This window comes from Maniola hyperantus, chromosome 6, assembly GCF_902806685.2.
Source record: "Maniola hyperantus chromosome 6, iAphHyp1.2, whole genome shotgun sequence".
Lineage (NCBI taxonomy): Eukaryota > Metazoa > Arthropoda > Insecta > Lepidoptera > Nymphalidae > Maniola > Maniola hyperantus.
The window spans coordinates 1303357-1315592 of record NC_048541.1 but is presented as its reverse complement, the minus strand read 5'-3'; the positions used below and the strand labels follow the sequence as shown (position 1 = coordinate 1315592).

At 37.5% G+C, this 12236-nt stretch overlaps 1 protein-coding gene across 1 annotated transcript in view; it reads left to right on the top strand.

Annotated features, from left to right (window-relative positions):
* The window catches only part of LOC117983160 (solute carrier family 22 member 3-like), a 295991-nt gene that overhangs the window by 121214 nt on the left and 162541 nt on the right, over positions 1-12236 (top strand). The gene's annotated exons all lie outside the window — the stretch shown is intronic.

The window sequence follows — 12236 nt, the reverse complement described above, 5'->3', positions numbered from 1 at the left end:
TGGAAGTTAAATTTCAACGGACAGGGTGATCCGCGCAGTTTCATCGAACGCGTTGAGGAATATAAAAGATCTTATGGCGTTTCAGATGGAAAAATTATTTGTTTCTGCATTTCATCTTTTTACAGGCCGAGCATTGTTATGGTACAGAGGCAACAAATGTCAAGTTTCGTCTTGGTCAGAATTGAAAACTTTATTTTTAGAGGAATTTGATGCAGTAGATTATGACTACAGGTTGCTAGGTGAAATTCGAGCAAGAACACAAGGCTCTGAAGAACCTGTGTCTATCTATTTCGCTATAATGTTTTGCATGTTTTCAAGGTTGTCAACACCACTTTCCGAAGAACAAAAGTTACAAATTTTATTACATAATATTCGCCCTTTTTACTCAGAACAATTAGCTCTTGTTGACATTAAGTCTGTCGCAATGTTGAAGGAAAAGTGTCGCAAACTAGAGGCTGCGAGGCAGCGTTCCGCCTTATTTTCTGAGCCTACTAACAGTAAGGCAACTTTAAGTTCAGAGTTTGCTTACAAACAAGTGACAAAACAGATAAACACACTTTCAGTCACACCTGCACCTAAGGTTGATACAAGTAAAGGCACTGATTTTTCGAAAACAAATAAACAACTATGTTACAAGTGCGGCAAGGGTAACCATTCCTTTAAATTTTGCAGGACAGTTCCGAAATTTATTAGATGTTTTTCGTGTGGACGTCAGAACTTTACAGTAAAGACATGTCCAAGTTGTAGTAAAAAGGCGATTAGTAAACCCGCTCCGGACAAAAATTCAAAAAACTAATTAGTAAGAACTGTGCAGAGACACAAGTAAAGAACTTGGTCATTAACAACAAAACATCCCTTTTACCTGACACAGTTCTGTATTCAGTGGATAAACGAGACTTTAGGCCACATTTAAAGGTTTTTGTTGACGGTTTTGAGATTACAGGTTTACTAGATTCCGGTGCTTGCGCGTCAATTTTGGGTAACCAGGCGCACAAGGTTTTTTTGAGATTCGGTTATAAATTGCATAGCAGTATTGATACCACATTTTCAGTGGCAAATGGAGACAAACTTGATTGCATGGGTTATATGTTTATTCCGATTACTTATAATTCCGTAACTCACATAATAAAATTTTTTTGTAGTACCCTCTATAATAGCGGATGTTATTTTTGGCTGTGACTTTTGGAAAACATTTCAGTTAGCCCCTGGCATTTTTGATAATTTAGAATTAATTAAGGCACCTTCTCAATTTTACAATATTTGTGCGATTGATAATAAACAAATTCATACCATCACTTCTTTTGAAAACTTATCATCTCAACAGAAAGAATTAGCCCAGTCTGTAGTAAATAAATTTTTAGATATTTCTTCAGAGAAAATAGGATTGGGTAGAACAAAATTAATTGAACATGTTATTGACACCGGTGATGCCTTGCCAATAAAAATAAAACAATATCCACTTTCTCCCGAAAAGAAGGAAGCTTTAAGTAAAGAGTTAGATAGGATGCTGGAAATGGACGTAGTTACTCCGAGTGAAAGCCCTTGGAATAACCCAGCAATTTTAGTGAAAAAGGCAAATGGAGACTGGAGATTTTGCCTAGATTGCAGGAAATTAAATTCAGTGACAAAGGGGGATTCATACTCAATACCGTACATTCCACAAATTCTAGATAGCTTGAAAGAGGCAAGGTTTTTATCATCGATTGATTTAAGTTCAAGTTTCTGGCAAATTCCGTTAGCTCACGACTCTCAGGAAAAAACCAGTTTTACAGTTCCTGGTAGAGGGTTATTCAAATTTAAAGTCATGCCGTTTGGCCTATGCGGTGCACCAGCACGACAGCAGAGGTTAATGGACCAGTTATTTAATCAAAAATTTTTGTAGTGATATTGAAAATGGAATAGTATTTTGTTATATAGATGATATTGTTATTTGTTCTGCTGATTTTGAAACCCATTTAATTTTATTAAACAGAGTTCTGGATAAACTAAAAATGGCTCAACTATCCATAAATTTTGATAAATGTAATTTTTTTAGAAACTCTTTGAAATATTTAGGGTATATAGTGGATGAATTTGGTTTACGCACAGATCCTGGAAAAGTTGCCGCAGTTTTGAACTTTCCGACCCCAAAAACTGCACAGGAGGTAAAGATTTTCCTAGGCACTTGTTCTTGGTACAGGCGCTTTATTAGGAATTTTTCAACCATCGCTGCACCACTCAATAGACTAACGAGTAAAGGAAAGAACGCACCTAAATTTGAGTGGAGCGAACAGGCAGAGGTAGCATTTAATACATTGAAGAATGCGTTGGTAACCGCACCTGTTCTTGCGGTACCGAATTTTGAAAAACCATTCAAAATACATTGTGATGCTTCTGCATATGGTGTTGGCGGTATGCTAACGCAAGAAACCGATGGTTGCGATCATCCCATTGCGTATGTCAGTAGGAGCCTAAATAAAAACGAAAGGAATTACAGCGCGACGGAACGCGAGGCTCTAGCTGTGATTTTTGCAGTGGAGAAATTTCAGGCTTATTTTGGTTCCAAGCCAGTCACAATTATCACAGACCATGCATCCCTAAAGTGGTTCTTAAATTTAGAAAATCCCTCAGGACGACTCGCCAGATGGGGTTGTAGATTATCACAGTATAATTTTGTTATCGAACATAGGAAGGGTTGTGATAATGTAGTTCCGGATACCTTGTCGAGACTCATACACGTAGATGTAGTTGGTGATCGTAATGATAACTCTAGTCAACAAGTTTTGGTAGATGACTGGTATGACAAAACATTTAATGGCTGTAAAATCAATCCAGCAAATTTTCCGAATTTTAGTATTTTGAACGATAAACTATATCGTTACAGTAAATGTAAATACCAGCTTCTCAGTGAGTTCGACTGGAAAGAGGTAGTCCACAAGAACGACATCCTTAGAATTATGCAACAAAACCATGCAGACGCAACTGCAGGTCATTTTGGTGTGTTCAAAACTCATCGCAGATTATCCCTCAGATATTTTTGGCGTGGTATGTATAAGGACGTGGTTGAGTACGTTAAGAATTGTGATACTTGCTCTGCGTATAAACACACGACATCAGCCACTCCAGGTCTGCTTGGGAAGCCTAAAGTCTGCGAGAGACCTTTTCAGGTCATTTCGGCTGATTTAGTCGGACCTTTGCCTAGGTCTAAATCAGGATTTACATTTCTTTTTGTGGTGACGTGTTGTTTTCGAAATATACAATGTTGTTTCCGTTACGGCGTGCCACAGGTGCCGCTGTTGTTAAAGCGCTAGAGAATTTTGTATTTTTGAACCATAGTGTTCCAGAGACTGTGATTGTGGACAATGGGTCCCAATTTACAGGATCTGAATTCCGTAATCTCATTAAGCGTTATAATATTCCGAAATTACACTACACACCACTGTACACTCCGCAAGTTAACCTTGTTGAGAGGTACAATAAGGTTGTTATGACTGCTGTAGCCGCTTTTGTGAAAGATAACCACAGGTCCTGGGACGAAAACCTGTACAAGGTCCAGTTCGCCATAAACAGTGCGGTTAATGAATCCACTGGATTCTCCCCGTTCTTCCTTGTCCACGCTAGAGAACCGGTCTTAAATGGTTCCTTCTATAAGGACACGGATAAGGAGTACGAGGCCGGAATTCCAAGGGAGGAATACGCAGGAAAGTTTGGAACTTTGGAGGACATATTTGGTCAGGTTAGGAGAAATTTGTTTCAGGCTCATGCAGAGTATGCAACGCATTACAACTTAAGGCGTAGGTCTGCAAGCTATTCTGTTGGGGATATAGTGTGGAAAAAGACCTATCCACAAAGCGACGCTACAAATTTTTTCGCAGCTAAGCTGGCACCTAAGTATGAAAAGTGCAGGGTTGTCAAGGTTTTGTCACCTTTGGTTTATGAACTAGTTAGAGTAGCTGACAACCACCCAATAGGCACTTGGCATATTAAGGATATTAAGAAGTAGATATTTGCCATTACTTAGTTTGGTCTAAACTGTTTGAATATTTAAGTTATCAATATTCAATTAGGAATTTGAATGAGTGTAGTGATGTTCTGAGTTAACAGTTACATTACCATGGTTCAGTTGAGGATGAATGTAGTGGATGTATGTAGGGATGAATATGTGATGATGGGAATGCTTGTCGTAGACCAACCGGTTGAGAAAGTAAAAATGCAAATATCGTACTTTGGGGATAACGAAAAGGGGGGGTTTTGTGTTTTGTTTTCGTTTTTCTTCTAGATAATGGATCATTTCTGTTATTTTTCCGATTCTGTTCCGAGATCTATTTTCTAGGAGAGTTATTTCGTTTTTTTTTTCTCATATTCCGATTTTGATTCGGTTTTATTTTTCCGAATGGGATAGAGAACGGTTGCCATATAAGATGGACCCGTTCACAACCAGTTTTTCCGTATTTGTTGAGTAACAAATATTAAGATGGTAGTTTAAAAGAGTGAACCACCGTAGGCCTAGACGCATTCTATCAGTCAGCTGAAGAATGATGCCAAGATGTTTCCACTCAAGTGTCTTAGACACCATGAAGTTTTTTTGTATATATTCTTTTTAGAAGTTAGGGTTATGTAGTTAAGTATAATGTATAAAACCTTACACTGTTTTCAGTATATTTATTTTGTTAGACAATTTTCCTTGTTAGTAGTAGATGTGCGTTCACGCGTAACTTCTGTGTTTTTTTTTTTGTTTGTTTGTTTCAGGCAAATTGTTAGTAGTTGTTGGATGACGCTGAGGGCAGCGTGGTTCAACCTGTTGAACCTTTTCGTAGGAGGGGAAGTATTGTGACGTTGTAAATTTTGAACTACTAACTAGCGTTTCGCTTTTAATAAAAATCAATTTTGTTCAAAGTATGTTGGTGCCACCTAGCATCAAGGTGCAGAACTACGCGTGGGTCGATGTTCAGAGTTCATTCGAGCCACAATAGATGGCGTTTGCTTCGTTGTCAATTGTCATAAAAATAAAACAAAAATAATTAAATAAAACCATAATATCATTTGTTTATTGTTAAGTCATTAACAAAACGGTTCTTATAATATATCCTTAGGTTCCGCAAATATTCAAAAATGAATTGGCTTCATGATCAATCTAACTGAGAGCGGCCACACTCGGGTTGCGTCTGGCAACACCGATTGGTGAGATTTAGAATTTTTCTGGAGTCAACATGTGAAGACGAATTTTTTCGTTCCAGGAAAATCTCACTCTTTTTCGCCCATGGCTTCGCCTGGGAAAATACAATTGTTATAAATTTAGTCATCCTAACGTATTTCAATGTTTCATCAATTATGGTGAGTGAAAAATCAAGTAATGTGGATTCGACAAAATGGCGGTTTGGTTAGAGAAAATCCTAATTTCATGATTTCCCTTTCAGTTCCAGTTTATTTTACCTTCCCAAATAAATGAGGATAATGGGTTGTGGGTGGACTCCTGAAAAACCATTGGTGGCCAGGAGTTCAATAGGTGAGTTGTGTTTGATCGGGAAAATTCCACGTGTCGAAATTTTCACACAGCACAAATTATAATCTTGTTTTTTCTTTGTTGCAGGGTTTCCGTTTGCGTTTCCGTTTTTTAGTTTTCGTTTTCCGTATTTATTTCTTTTGCACATTCACGTTGGCAACTTAATTTCTATGGATAAGACTTGGTGAAAATCTTTGTAATGAAACATTTCGGTTGTGAAGAATCAAATAAATTGAGTTTTGGATCTTGGCCGATGCCGTCCAGCTACCTTGCAGTCTTCGCACCTACAAGTAAGCAAATGTTTGTATCCTGGAACAGTTTAGTGAACCTTCTTAGTGTATGTGTACAGTAAGAACCCTGTCTTTACTACTGAGCTTTTATTTTGAAACAATTTTATGAATTTTACTGTGTCATTGTCTATTCCATGCCAATGGCATCTTAAATTTAAAACATAGATTTTATGTACTATCTACCTAAGGCATTCTAATGTATCTAAATTAAGTCTTGGCATTAAGCTAGAATAACTAAGCATTATTAGCCATCACTATGTATTAAGCGACCCCGGTAAAAGTTACATTAAAAACAATTTTGCCTAACATCTAGCAAATTTCATTTATAACACCTCATATACATTACAAGGGAGTCGACGGCTAGCTTCTATTCTTTACTAGGTAGATAGATCAAGTAAGTAAAATTAATTATTTTTTTTCCTCTAATCTTTGTAAGGTGGTAGATTATTCCGTATCCGGGTATATTTCTATTCCGCCCAATTTACCACCCTTACAATCACTTTGTTGTCTGTCTGTCTGTCTGTCTGTCAAGAAACCTACAGGGTACTTCCCGTTGACCTAGAATCATGAAATTTGGCAGGTAGGTAGATCTTATAGCTGACATTTGGGGATAAATCTGAAAACCGTGAATTTAGGGTTAGATCACACACACAAAATTAAATTGTGGTCATGAACTAATTATTAATTAGTATTTTCAACTTTCGAAGTGAGTGACTATATCAAGTGGGGTATTATATGAAAGGTCTTCACCTGTACATTCTAAAACAGACTTTTATTTATTTTTATGCGGTGCGCGAGTCTGACTCGCATTTGGCCAGTTTTTATTTAGGTATCTAAAAATTAATACTCAAATTCTCCACTGAAAGGACTAAAATAATATGTTTAAACATTTAAAATTTAAAAATATTAAAGTAAGAACCGTAATTAATTTATTATTATAAGAACAAAGAGACGTTTATTATGATTTTGAAAGCTTCTCTGAAAATTGATAGATTAACCTTCTGCGATGACTTTTTCACATAAAGGCTTACAGTCGTGGTTCTGTATATCTTTGGATGCTAAATCAATGTTGTCGAATGAAAATAGAAAAAAAAACACAAAACTCATCTCCGCCAAGAAAATGCAACGCTAACGAAACGAAAATGCATAGTTATATGGCCAAGTGAAAGCAAAAAATGTTTCTAGGACAGCGGGCCCTTCTAATGGTCGCTTTAGGACATTTCGGTGAAAGCAGGAATTATTCCAGGAATTACGCCTAGAGTGCTCTGTCGTTAAAACGTGGATCGTGGAATACATTTTCATAATGAATCACGTTTGTGAGTTTTTAAATGCACTGTTGTAAAGAAGTTCTTAATGAATTTTAGGCGATCTATTCCCAAATAAACCTCCATTTTACATGGAAAATAATACTTCATATTATCATTTTTAGGGTTCCGCACCTCAAAAGGAAAAAAATAATCATGAAATTTGGCAGGTCAGGTCTTATAGCAGATATAAGGGGAAAAATCACACTACATCACTAAAAAAAAATGTGCTCATGTACAAATAATAAGTATTTCCAATTTTCAAAGTATCTATACTATTCTACTACTAGTCTTACTAAACTAGTCGGACTAACTTCGACTAAAACACGTGAATAATGCCGGGTGTGAGATATGTAGCAACTATAGCAAGTGGGGTATAAATTATGAAAGGGCTTACCTGTAGGTACAAACTAAAACAGATTTATTGATTTGTATGCAATATAGTTTTTGACTTATCGTGCAAAATGACGAAAAAATACGACTGTAGCACGGAACCCTCGGTGCGCGAGTCTGACTCGCACTTGGCCGGTTTTTTTCGAACTATAATATCACTGCCCTGCCCAATGCCGCTTCAGATTCGCAACCCGCTGAGCTATGTCGGTTACTCTGGTTCTCCCACGAATCTCCCCATTTCTGATTTGATCATGTAGAGAAACTCCAAGCATAGCTCTCTCCATCGTCCGCTGAGTGACTCTGAACTTTCTTGAGAGTCCCATAGGCCCCTCGTAGGTACGAAATGCGTGTGTGACAAAAGCCGTGCGCATATTATTATGCGCATACAAAAACATTCTGCAATCTATAAGTGTCTTAGTACAAAATGTTATTGCTGGAATATGCTGCGAGACGCACAGTTGTTTGTTTCACACGATATTAAAATAAACAGGTGTTATAGTGTTTGAGTGGGAATAACGGAATATTATACAAAATTCCAACGGCGCGATGTTGCTCCGGAAAAGGAAAATATAATAATATGTAAACGTAACATTTGCAGCTTTGTGCTGCGTTTACATACACGAGAGAGTATATGCGACTTATTTTAATAATATTGTAAATTACCTTTTTTATGACAGCTACTTACCTACTACTTACTTACCTACTTACTAATTAAATTAAATTAAATTACCTACTAAATAAATTTAGAGCGTTAAAGCAAATGTTATTTAATTGCTTTAAAACACATAAGTATAACTCCGAAAAGATCATTCATTTGCGTCATCATTCCTCACGCGCATGGCTAAGGTTTGGAATACTCTTCCGTGATATGTGTTTCCTACCAATTACAACCCGGGTATCTTTAAAACAAGAGTGAATAGGCATCTTCTCAGTAAACGCGTCCCATCTTAGGCCGCATCATCACTTTCCATCAGGTGTGATTGTAGTCAAGCATTTGCCTATAATGAATAAAAAAATAAAATAAAAACTTTCAAGTACTAAACCGATTCCAAACGAGCCTGATAAGTACAAAGTTATATTCTTGCCCCGCCACTGCGCTCCTTGTGGCACCAAATGAGTTCCTTGTTTCGGTTTTTGTCTGTTTGTTTTGTGCCGTAGTAATGCCGTACCATTGTCTTTATCTTGTGCAATACTTATCTGTGATTAAACCTTTGTATTAACTTTGTTCTGCGTTAATATTTCGCGATAAAACTGCGATAAACGTTTTGTTTAACATCTCCAATAGACATTTTGCAAAGTGTTAAGTATTTAATAACAAATTAGTGCTAATTCTGTTTTAGGTACACTATTCCAAAACTAAATTGACAGAACATAAAAGGACATGCATGCTGATCCGCTAAATCAGTGCTTTATGAGCCACCGTGTTGTGATATCATTTTATCACACATAATATTATATTATAATAACTAGCTGACCCGGCGAACTTCGTATCGCCTAACAGTCGATTCTTCAATTTTTCATTTTTTTTAATACTTACAATTTTTAAAAAAATTCTCTCTGTAAGAACCATCCTCGTACTCCAAGGAATATTATAAGATTTAGCGAAATCGGTTCAGCTGTTCTCGAGATTTGCGATCAGCAACACATTCAGCGATTCATTTTTATATATAGAGACGATAATACTATATATTATAATAATTTTATATATATATATATTATAATTTTATGAAAACATTTTTGAATTGAATTCTGAATGTTTTTTAAAACATGTTTGTGATTGGTTGGTGACTCAAAATGGTTGACGCCCACTGAGATTTTTAAGAGAGTGGGATTACGTAATGGATAGAGCCCTCAGCCCTACACTAACTTCTTTCTGTGGAAAGAGTATAGGAGCAGAATTCAGCCGCCCCAGAAGCTTACATTTCATCCGCAAATACGAAATTGCATATGGAATACAAGCGCATGAATATTGAATGAAGTTATTCGTATATCTGGGGTGAATTTTGCATTCAGTTTGTGTTGCTGTGAAATTTGTGACGTTCTATTGTTTGAGGACACACGAGGGATAAAGAATTCGGGGCTCAGAGTGTTACTTTTGAAGTCAACGTTACCTATCCGTAAATCTTTTATTCACTATCAAGCGTTTTAAGTTACGGTTAACGATTTAAACTTCGACTATCGATAAAAGCAAAACAGGTGGCATATAATATTATCATGGTTTGTTAATTATTGTAGACTATTTTTTACTTCAATCTTAATTATGGGCGTACGACTTTTGAGAAATTTGAAAAATGATTTCTCCTCTCAGACATGCTCTTGTTTATGGTTGCATAATATCGTAGCGTGCGATATTATTGCAGCTATGAGATACACCGCCCTGAGCCGTGTTCCTCCACAACAACAACACGTCACCGCAGCCACCTGCTGTGTTGCGGTCACCGGGCTCGAGTGCAGACCCCACCTCTGTCAGAGCGTGTTCTGGTTTAGGTAATGCCTCAGGTAATCTTGTCAACTGCATTGTAATATAATATTATTGCAGCTATGAGATACACCGCCCTGAGCCGTGTTCCTCCACAACAATAATACGTCACCGCAGCCACCTGCTGTCTTGCAGTCACCGGGCTCGAGTGCAGACCCCACCTCTGTCAGAGCGTGTTCTGGTTTAGGTAATGCCTCAGGTAATCTTGTCAACTGCATTGTAATATAATATTATTGCAGCTATGAGATACACCGCCCTGAGCCGTGTTCCTCCACAACAACAACACGTCACCGCAGCCGCCTGCTGTCTTGCGGTCACCGGGCTCGAGTGCAGACCCCACCTCTGTCAAAGCGTGTTCTGGTTTAGGTCATGCCTCAGGTAATCTTATCAACTGCATTGTAATATAATATTATTGCAGCTATGAGATACACCGCCCTGAGCCGTGTTCCTCCACAACAACAACACGTCACCGCAGCCGCCTGCTGTGTTGCGGTCACCGGGCTCGAGTGCAGACCCCACCTCTGTCAGAGCGTGTTCTGGTTTATGTAATGCCTCAGGTAATCTTATGAACTGCATTTCAATATAATATTATTGCAGCTATGAGATACTAAGACTAAGCTGAATCAAGCTATAAGTCCCGCAAATTGCTATTGCGCTGGAACCATGTCTCATTAACATCTAAATGACGTCATTTTGACGTCACTTGACGTATTAATTTAAGTAAAAATATACCACCAGCTCGAAACTTCAGTCTCGTTCTGACGTCACTAAAATGGCAGCCACGCGCATTAGAAATTTGCGGGACTTATAGTAAGCTGCCATAGCTAAAACAAATCTAAATTAAAAACAATTGGTTTTTAACAGTTTTATTATTAGTAATAATAATACGCTAAACTTATTGGTACTGAGATACAAATATTTAAATCCCTATCGCTAAGAAAATTCTACTTACAGTCCTTGAATATGTTGACATTTTCATGAAAAGTTGAAGAGTCTTGCAGATAACTAAAGGCTCAGATCAATAGAGCGCACTTTGACTTAGCTCAAATTCAAGCCACCATCAAAACGAGACCACGTTATATTGCTGGCATAAATCTGTCTCGTTTTAACTGAAACTTAAGTCTGAACCAAGTCAATATACGCTTGGTCGTAGATAGAGTAATAAAGGTAGATGCAGGAACGTTTGCTTTCTCATTCGCAGTAAAAAGAGAGCACAGATAAAGTTACTAATGTGATAAACAGAGACGCAGCTAACCTATTTTTTGTCCCTTATCGTGTAACTGGTTTTTTTTCAAGAATACATACAAGAAGTTGCAAAACAAACTTTGAGAATTCGTGGCGTAATTGTATTTCTCATGAGTTATTTACTTGTTTTCACATAAAAAACGTTTAATACAAATATTGTTGATCGGTTAATACAAATATTGACTACTAAACAATTATATTAATAATATAATTAATATATAATATAGGTAATTAATAATTGATTCATCGTTACGTCGTGCTATCGCTATCTCATACGCGGTTACACAGTACTTAAATCTACCTATTATTCTATCTACGCGCTTGGCATGCAGATTGCTATTATGATTAGACATCCGCTAGGAAAGAATTTTAGAAAATTCACCCCCTAACGGCGATTACGCACTGCACTTCTGTTCAGGTTTGCAGCGGTTATCCGGCCGCGTTGAGAAGGTCGCGCGTCGGCAACGGCTTGCGTATTACGCGACCGCGTACGACTAGCGGACCCATAGAGCAGAAACAAAGAGGAGTTGGCCTAAGCAACTGTGCACTGTGATTTTCAACTAGGTCCTGACGTCATCACTGTGGGCGGGGCCTTAGTTAGTATGCTGTCTGCGTTCGTCAGGTTCACATATATTGAGACTCGTATTATCGGTGTGTTTTCGCGTTTTTAAGAACAAAAGGATGAAGTGTTGTGTTTTATCGTGTCAAAGTTATTCAGACAGACGTTCTGATGCTATGAATGGTATCACATTTCATTTGTAAGTAATTTTATACGTAATTATTAAAATAGTTCTAGATTATTGACATCTAGTGTGAGATAGCTGAACTATGTAGTGACATCAATATATCGATGTTAGGTCGCTAAGCGAGTAGTTTTGCTACTAACCCGCAGATGGAAAATTGAGAAGTGGGCGGCGTTCCACAACCCCTCACCCCGCAAAATGTCACTCGATATTTCATAGGGAAATCTTAATACAACATCTCCTCTTTGTTTCTGCTCTATGAGCGGACCACACATTTACTTTCATAATATTATACTTACA